The 10,189-nt window shown below is 39.8% G+C and overlaps 1 long non-coding RNA gene across 1 annotated transcript; it reads left to right on the top strand.

Moving 5' to 3' along the window:
- The first annotated feature begins 225 nt into the window (after positions 1-225).
- On the top strand, positions 226-9,334 carry LOC148895788 (uncharacterized). Its single transcript, XR_016115478.1, has 3 exons — positions 226-5,657; positions 6,124-6,279; positions 9,045-9,334. It is a non-coding gene; the product is annotated as an uncharacterized LOC148895788 (long non-coding RNA).
- The last annotated feature ends 855 nt before the right edge of the window (positions 9,335-10,189 follow it).

The raw sequence follows: 10,189 nt of genomic DNA, 5'->3' as shown, positions 1-10,189 counted from the left end.
TGGTGAAAGAAGAATGCTACGTACCTCAACAGTATTTAATGCAGATGAGACCGGCCTTTTTTGGAAAAAGATGCCTAACCGGACTTTCATGACACAGGAAGAGAAGTCTGAACCCCATTCCATCAAGCCATCAACGACCATCACAAAGGTAAATAAAACAACTTTATTATACAGTGCAGTGTATTTCTTTCATTACAATACAATAGCACATTTATTATACATAAAATAAAGTATATTTTTCTAGTTTTAAGTTTTATTTAGTTTAAAATTATATTTTATGGAGACCTGGGAACGGATTATTCTCATTTTAATGGTTTCCTCTGGGAAATAATTTTTGGGGATACACACTTTTTCCCTTACATGCTTTGTCTGGGAACCAATTAAGTTCGTAAACCAAGGCCCCACTGGAGTACAAAGGCAGGTGTGTGAATGTAGTCTTGATGAGTCGACATAAAAATATGAGGTCGTCTAGCTTTGTGCCAAAGAACAAACTGCTGCTCCTCATCCCCGAGGAGAAGCTGCACACGCACACAGCACGTCCAGATGACGCATCATCCTCAGAGCAAAGGAAAACAGATGAGCACTTCTCATTGCGCCTTTGTTAATCACTTTGGAGGTAGCGGCTCTACAGAGGAGGAGATGAAAGGAAAGGCAGAAAAGGCATTCCAGTGTGCAAGCCCAGACAACCAGAGCGTTACTGGATTCCTTCTCTTCTCGATTAAATGAGAAGAGAGTGAAAGTGAGCGTGTGCACTAAAGTGCAAAGACTGAACACAAAATCACTGTTTTTGCAATCTACTGTGTAAGTGGGAACCTCCACCAGAGTCTCAAATTAGAACATTTTTTACCCAAGAACATTTACAAGGAACAATTCTCTATTGATATACTCCAATTTATCTTAGAACGTGAAGATTGCCTTTAGCATGATCACTTTGGCAGCATTTACCTAGATCACAATTTAGATTAAGGGCAGACATCTTATTTTTGGCACTGTCTATATTTAAAAAAATATATATTAGAACCTCTGGCAAACTAGTAGGCACTTCAAGTAAAAACCAAACCTTCTTATATTCATCTGCTTCCAAGACTTGTACACTATATAAAGATTCTCACAATGACATGACATTTCACACTTCATTAGCGAGGAGTTATTCTGGAATCATGCCCTGGTCCTGCGTTTTTGTATGTACTTTTTAAAGCACAATGCCAGTGTCTGAAACAGTTGCCTGCCCGGCCATAAAGTTGCCTGCCCCCTTTTTCACAACTTGAAACACAATATAATGACTAATCACAAAAACCAAAAAAAAACATTGTTGCAAGTATTTTTTTTTTTAATTAAGGAAGTACCTACCACAAATGCTCCCTTGCTGAAGATTTTTCTCCATTTGCCGTTTCTTGTCATGGTGCACAATGCAATGTTTGCGTTGCGTTGTCTGCTCAAAGCCACATGGACTCCTCTTTCTAAGCGGCTTTAAAAACTTTCACTACACTTTTCAGTCAAGGTATAGTCCGAAGCATAAAACAGGCTTCTTGATCAAACAAACGTTTGATTTGAAAAAAAAAATCTATTTTTCTTTTTTTCTTGTTGTCGGCCACCCGGGCCGAGACGTTTTGAAAGTTGGACGCCCGACGTAAAAGTTGTACGCCCCGGGCCTCCAGGCAGACGTTATTTCAAACACTGACAATGTGCACTAATGATAGTTTCAATAAAGTGCAACCAAAACAGCAAAGCAACATCCATGTGGGTCTCCAAAAAGGCTTCTGCTTACACATTAGAGCACAGGCCTCGCTCCAGCGGAGGCAAGGTGCCATACAGCTGGTCTGGCTATCACTCACGTGCAAGCATGCACGCACATACACGCACCTCGCACATTGTCATTCCAAGCACTGATTAGCACAGGTTTCACGCTCTCACTCGCACATGCACACACCTGACCTCTATTTGCAACCTGAGATGGAGTGGGCCTTTCTGCAAGTATGGGCAAATAAAGCTTAAACAGATTGTTGCCTTTGTAAAATGTGTTTATTCTTCTTCTTGCTCCCTCTCTCCTCTCTTTCTCTTCTTGTGCTCGAATCAGAGGTGGCCAATTGAAGACCTGCTCTTCACGAGGAATACACACACACACAGGTCAAATGGACAGATTATGACAAGTAGTAAAACAGCTTCAGGTGGAGGGAAGTTTAAAGGACAACCAACACCTCCGGACAAGTTGTGTCCATAATTTGTAAAATCCCTTCAAATGACTTCTACTGAGCGTATTTTACAAAGATTCCACCGCATATAGCTATATTTTACGTTTTAAGACTCACGCTGAATCTTCAGGAAGTCTTGTTTTTGCGTTGGTGACGAGTCCATACGTGACATCACGTCACGTCAGGAACGCCCCTGACCGAGAAAGCGACACACAATGCCTTTTGGGTACTTTGTTTGGTCTGAAAACTTTGTGTTGATTGCGAAATTAGGAGGAAAACATAAATAACGCGATGGTGAATCGTTGTGGGTTGCACACTATTTGATAGTAGTTGACACAAATTTCCAGCAGACAAATCAGACCTTTTCCAATGGAGCTTGGGCGCCATCTTGTGCATTTTCTGGGTGCTACATTGGAGTCCAGATGCCTCCAAATGATACGGAACAACTTCTTTAATCGATTGCAAACATTTATGATTTCCTCTTCAGAAATATTTGAATCATATTCATAACTGGATGAGTAACAAGAAAGCATCTTATCTGAATCTGAAGCCATTGTTTTGATTCTACAGCAAGGCAAGATGTCCTGGTGTGACGTCACCAATAAGAGGGCGGGACCTTCTGAAACTCGCCATCTCCGAGGTCATTTTGAAATAGTTTTGGGACTCATTTTTATTGGTGTCGTTTACATGGGACAATTTGAAATTTTGGTTCAGAGTTTGGCAAGCAGAGAGGTAGCAGAGATGAAGATGTTGAGGTTGTCTTTTGGAGTGATAAGGTTGGATAGCATCAGGAATTAGTACATTAGAGGGACAACTCATATTCGAGGCTTTGGAGAGAAATCAGAGAAGCCAGACTGAAATGGTTTGGACATGTCCAGAGGAGAGCGAGTGACTATATCTATATCTAGAATTCTTCAGCCCGGATCATCACCAGAACCTTATCCTTTCACCACATCATCCCTGTCCTCCAAGAGCTCCACTGGCTCTCGGTCAAATATAGAATCCACTTTAAAATTCTTCTTTTTTACATTTAAAGCTATCCATACCCCCCCCCCCCCCATTTCCTATCTGACCTTCTTCAAATGTCTATTCCCTCTCGTTCCCTCAGATCCTCTTCCGCCTTCCACCTCTGTGTGCCCCTCCCTACCCGTCTCAGCACGATGGGGGACAGAGCTTTCAGCTGCTCTGCCCCCAAACTGGAACTCACTTCCTCCCAACATTCGTAACATCGATTCTCTTCCCACCTTCAAATCCCATCTCAAAACCCACCTATTTAAAATTGCATTTTCTGTGTAGCTCTTTCTCTTGTTTTCTCTATTTATAATTGTATTTTATTTATTGTATTCTATTTGTGATTGTATTTTATTTATTATAGTACCTATGCTTGTCTGTGACTGTAAAGTGTCCTTGAGCGCTTTGAAAGGCGCCTAACATGAAATGTATTATTATTATTATATAGTGCAAGATGGGCCCCAGTAGGCAGCTGTCAGCAAGTGCTCTCATGAGCCTTGCTTTTTGTTGTTGTTTTTGTGTTTTCTTTTGTCACTGTGTTGTTGTGCATCGTGTGGAACAGATACAGATTGTTTTTCAGCGTTTTTTGCCACGACATTCATCAAGGAGGAGACTGTGCTGAGCGGTTGCACCTTTTCGGCAGCAACAATATGCCAGTGCTGTTTTTGAATGGGGGATATATATATATATATATACACACACACACACACACACACAAACACACATTGAATGGCAGATTGATGATATCCTTGCTTTTTGACCACTCCACTGACCATAAACAGGTTCACAAACCTGCTAATGTATTTAAAAAAATAGTGGCAAAATGTTTCTGCAGACTTTTGCAGTTTGGTCCAACAGCATTGTGCTTTGGGCCGTGTCAATGAGCCAGTCCATCCGCAGTTGAGACCGGATTGATGGAGCCCACATCTGCACATCGGCTGCCATACGCATATACACAAAGTCCTCAGCAGAACAAGTGTTGGACAGCTAATGACCCAGAAATGCCACTCAACCATTACCCTGACAGGATCAACTCGAAGAGTTTTTGCTAAGGGCGGAAGAAAAGGAATATTCTGACTATAACTTGGAGGCTTAGTCTAAAAAGTGACAGAAAGTGGCAAATAGCCAAGTTTTTTTTTTAATTCAGTGTGAAGAGGTTTGTGTGGGTATGCGGTGCTATGTTTCAAACCTGTTTGACACGAGAGATTCCAACTACATTCCCACATCTGTTGCTGAGTAGGATTTGGTTTTGGGAATTGAGATTGTCAAATCTGTTTGATGAAGTTTGGGATTTAGTTGCAAGGCAAGGTGGGTCCTGCCATTCGCATATGTGGGCTAATTTCAGGGAGAGAAATGTTTGCTTGTTCGTTGTTCAACTTCCAAATGTGTGCGTTGTAGTTCCACTTCTTCAAGTTCAATCTGCTAACATAACTTGTGTGGAGCTGACTGTAAAGGTTGGAATATGATCCAGGAACAATGTGTATTTAGTCAAAGTATAAACTTTGCATCCTGCTTTTCAAGGATATGGGCACGGATGCTTGTCAGAACAAAAAGAACTAATAAAAGGACTGTGTGTGCTTTTCAGACAATTACCCCTTCTGGTCAAGCAAATCAAACACACAGAGAGACCGATTAGCCTTGCCTTGATCAACTCCGTCAGTTTACAATGATCTGTAATCAGGATGCCATTATCGCCATTTTAAGAGGTGCATAAACAACGGGTATTCTGTTCTGATTTGTAAATGACACGCCTCAAGATTTAAAAAAAAATCAAAGATATAAGCTAATTGTTCTAGATTTTTTTTCAACAGATTCCAAATGTACCCTTGTTATTCCCTCAACAGTGCATCAGTTTGTATCTAAAAATAATCACAAGAATATAATAAATAATAGCTATAAGTAGATTGTGTTGTCCAAGTTTGTACATGTCAAACGTTCGAGAACAATGTAACATCTCCAAAACCTCATTTTCAATGGGAAAAAAAGTCATGTAATTTTTTTTAAATCAGGGTTAAAGGTACTTTTAAAGACAGAATAGACGGTCCATATTTAGATTTTATCTGTTGTAGAGTGTTATTAGGTAGTCCATAAAAATCTAAAAATCCTACTTCATGTAACTATCCTGAAGGGAAAAAGCTCCAACCAGCACTTCATGAAGACTTCTTCTTTTCGACATTTTTGATTTTAAAACAGGATTGTGACTTACCGTCAATTATTTTTTGCCAAAAGGCGGGATATTTTCACATTTTCGCTTCCTTAGACATTGCTGCCACCTACTGACCGCTTTGACACCTCTTATAAATGTTGCAATTAATGTTTTTTTTTTTTGTACCACTTATCCTTCCACACTCGGGTGGCGTTGTGATGGAGCCTATGCCAGCAGAGGGATAGGCATAATCATTCGCACCGAGGCGAATTTTTGGAATGTGGGCAGGAGCCGGAGAAAACCCACAGGTCAGTCGATCCCAAGTGCAAACTCCACACGGTAACACTGATAATGAACACTGAACTGGACTCAACATTGTCCACTGGTTCTTTGAGCAGAAGTAAAAATAAAGGAGTTACTCTGCAGAACCTTTAAGCACCGTTACATCATATACCTGCACAAATCATTGTTGGGACAAATGAGCCCAGCAAAAACAAATACATCGGACATTAATAAGGGTGGTACTGAAAAGTAGGTTTCCAAAGCACAGCACATGTTTTGGAGCATGAATGCAAGGTTCGTTCCTTGAGCTGAATAGCTGTGTCCCACTCAGGCTTGTCTCGGATCGGCACACACCACAAAAAAACATGGTAGGAACATAACAAAAGGTCAGCTGACGTAAATGACCTTGTATTCAGTTAGCCAGCATCTGTTTACAATGTATTTACCAGGCTGTCCGTGGCCGTCTCGTTCCACTTGTGCCTCTTGATGCAGGCGCACTTCACGGCCTTCTTCAACTTGCCAGAAATGTCATCCTGGTGTATGCCTTTGTACTCAGCCATGAAGCGAGCAAATGCCTCCTGGATGCATCTCCCAAGCGACCTAAAAACAAGACTGGCATTGTCAAAGGAAAAGTAAAGGTAAAGGAAGGTAAGTGTATATATACATACTGCATATATTATATATACGAGGGGTAGTCAAAAAGTTCTCAGACAAATGCCATCAGTTCTTTGTTTAGCGATTAATTACTTTTATTTTTCTACATAATCTCCATTATTGTCTATGATTACATGCATACATGTTAAGTTTCAGAAATCAGAAATCTGGACATTTTTGTACTTGTGACTCTGTGGTGCATGTTAAAATAATGTGAGTGTTACAAAAGTATAAATTAGAAGTAAATAAAACACAAAAATGCTTTCATTGTTTATTTACATATTCAATTAGTATAAAAATATATTTTGTTTCTTACATTTTATTTTGTTTCACCTCATAAATGAACTGTCTGTATTGTGTCAATGGTTGCTTTATACAGTGAGTATTGAGAGTATTGTGGTCAAAATCGGGAGTCTCCTGACCAAATTGTTTGACTTAAAATGTATAGTAATCTATGTTTCCACCTGTAAATGCCTTCCTGATAAAATTGTGGGGGCTGCCTCTGGCACCATATATTCACTTGATTAAGAATTATGGCAGTGTGTGTGTGCGTGTGTGTGTGTGTCCATGTTGTCGATTAAATCTCACCAAATCCCCAAACACATCCCCATGAGACCAAACCTGAACTACAGCTCTCATTTATCACATACGGATGTTCATATTTCATTATGCTCCCCCTTTGTTCTGGATAAGCATCTTCATTGTCAATAAGCTTGATCTCCAATAGCGCAGGTTGGCCAACAGAGCCATCCTTGCTCATATCCATGGACCATTTATCAAGATTATCGATCGCAAAGAAATAATGTCAAGCTCACATGTGGCCCGACCACATTTGGTATTAAAACACATTTTGGGGGATTTCTGACTGTTTTACTGTGTTAGATGTTATCTTTTTAATACTGATTAATATTTTGAAAAATAGAATCCGTGCAACAAAGTTGGCGGTACGGCACCGCACGGACATCACATGATCTGACCTTATGTGTTTCACATGTATGATGCAACAGCGACTCCCAGACTTCTAATAATAATAATAATACATTTTATTTCAGGGTGCCAATCTGATGAAAATCAGGTGATGACTTTCAAACTTTATGTTGAACCACCTCATAAGTATAAGAGAAGGAAAAATGGGAGGCGTGGATACATTTAAATTTTTGCAAACACTCGTGTGATTTGATGAGCTGCAGATCGATACGGGACACAATGGACCAATGGGAACTGCTGGAGCGCGGCCATGAATCTCTGCATCATTTAGCTTGTGAGTGTTTCCACTAATTGCTGCAGGAGGGCAAGGCTAACGTGGGAAAAGTGGCAGGCCAGCACAATAATATGCAGCCAATCAAATGGGATGGGAAAGAAAGCGAGCTGATGAGGGTGAAGGCATAATACCAGCTGCTTAGTCAAAGGACAATGTCCGAATCCTAAATGAGCTGACACCATAAACCTTAACACACGAATGAGCTTACATGTTATTCGACACTTCAGGGAGAGTTACTTCAGATGAGAATATTCAGTTAGAATCAACATTTTGTTTTTGCTCAATTACTTTTTTTAAACAATTTAACGTTACTTATCTTTTAACTGTTTACCTCAAATCACAGCATTTGTTTAGATTATGTCCAAGGGTGGTCATTTCCTCTGTCAGATTATACTTCAGTAGTGATGGGGAAATGAGGCATCATGAAGCAATGAGGCTTTCTACCCAAATGGTTCACTTTTTGGCCAATGCATCATGGGGCCTTATTTACTCTACTGCGCTATCATGTGGAAAATAAATGTCATGACAGAGAGAGTGATTAAAATGCTGCCATGGATTAGATGGGGTCGAAATGTCTGGAAGTGGATTAAAGCCAACGAAGAAAATAAAATAGGGATGGCATGATTCTCACTTTTATCTCGGAATTCAGACTTTAAAGTGAGAATCCTCCCTTTAAAGTGCGAATTTTGAGATTAAAGTCAGGATTCTAATAATAATAATAATAATAATAATACTTTTCATTTAGAAGCACCTTTCAATACTAATTCAGATTTCTGAGATAAAACTGAGAATCGTGCCAACTTTTTTTTCTTTGCTAGCCCTGATCCTCTTGCTTAAAAATTGGAATTGTGATGTGAATGAATGTGTGTCTTACTAGAAAGAATAATTGATTTACTTTACAGTAGACATTGACACACAAACAAGGAACACGACACACCTTTCATTCATTTTGTGATCGAAATGTGTTCAGTTCTCCAGAACAAAGTTTACACTTCACCTTTTAAAATATCAGCAAGTAGAAGACATTAAAACGAGAGACGCACTGGTGATTGTAAATTGTACCTGATTTGGGGAGATTTGCGCAAAATGATCCCAGTCACGGGATGTTCTCTTCGTTTTCGATGTGCGTCCAATGCAGAACAAATGCGATTGAAGAAGCGCATGCGAGCCGGGTGTGAGTGTCAGCGGTCAGATCATTGTTGTCTCGATTTAGCATTTTATTTCGAATCTTCGAGTGGCTGATAACGTAGAAATCCCACCTGGCGAGGCATTGGGCGGAGCAACGTGCGTTCAGAGGCTTTAGGTATAGCAACAAGCGAAATCGACCCATCTTGAACCGCACTTAGCAAATCCTGTCACCTGTTTACTCGACACAGGCCTCGGAGCCTCAGCAGAGTTGGGCACACCACTATGTACTTGATCTCAGTTGAAGTCAGCCATCAATGAGGGGAAGCATTTATTTGCAGCCGACTAACTCCAAAACTTTCCTGATCCACAGCTGACCTAAATCTGACTGAAGATGAGAGTCAACGTGTGCAATCAATCGTGACTAACGCTCCCGCACTGTGATCAACTTGAGGCTCGATGAGTGTGCGGATCGCATCATCAAGACCCGTTCATGTCTGAGATATTGCCGAGAAGTTTCAAGCATGATGAATAAATGAACAGATTTCACGACATTTCAATAAATCGCATTGAAATGGAAAGAGTATGAGGCATTTTAAGAATCTTCTATTTTATGCATTTTTGAACGTGCGCTCCCCGCATTACCTCTGAGCTCCGCAACCACAATACACCATCTCAGGTCAGCGAACCATACACTGGCCTTTCAAATGAATCCATTGCGTTCAGCAACCCCTCCACCCCCCTTGTCTGTGGACTAAAGCTATATTGAGAAGTAATGAAAAGCAATAATTTTCATTTGTCAATTTATTCTTTCCTTTAAGCACAAAATAATAAATTAATGTTGGGTGACACCATCTGAACATGACTTTCAACATAGATTATTTAGCAAACATCTTAGAGATTTACTTTCGGACAAGTATGCTTGTCCTCATACATATGCGACTGACATAAGCACCGGTTATTCAACACCACCGTGCGTATTTTGTCTTTGGAGCCATATTCACATACAGTACATGAGTACTGGTCAGTATACCCTTTCAGTGAAATTCTCAATATAGGAATAATACTTGTTGGACAACAGTCATATGTGGTCCAAATCAAGATGACATGAAAAAGAAAATTCAATCTGGTCTAAGTGAAAAAGAAATACTGTGGTTGACAAAGTGAAAAATATTAGAAAGAGTGGTGGGTTCAATTCAGTGCATTTCTACACTGCTGCCGACTACAACCCGATCGAAAGATACTTTTTTAAACATGTTAAATTAATGCCAGTCATAATTGAAAAATTATCCTGGGAAGAGCACATTTGTGGGTACTATACACATTTTGTATTGTAATTGATGTTCCCCTTTCACGACAGTATTAGTTTTATTTCAATATTCTTATGTTTATTTGTCCAAATTACACACAGACACGCAAACCTTTTGGTTTTTATTTCCCACCAATTGTTTCTAAACATTTAAATAAAGTAAACTATTTTTGTAAAATCTTTTGGGACATGGGGAATATGTGGAGAAA

The sequence above is a fragment of the Hippocampus bargibanti genome, linkage group LG07, assembly GCF_051943395.1.
Source record: "Hippocampus bargibanti isolate YZ-2025 linkage group LG07, ASM5194339v1, whole genome shotgun sequence".
Lineage (NCBI taxonomy): Eukaryota > Metazoa > Chordata > Actinopteri > Syngnathiformes > Syngnathidae > Hippocampus > Hippocampus bargibanti.
This window is presented reverse-complemented; position numbering and strand designations above follow the sequence as displayed.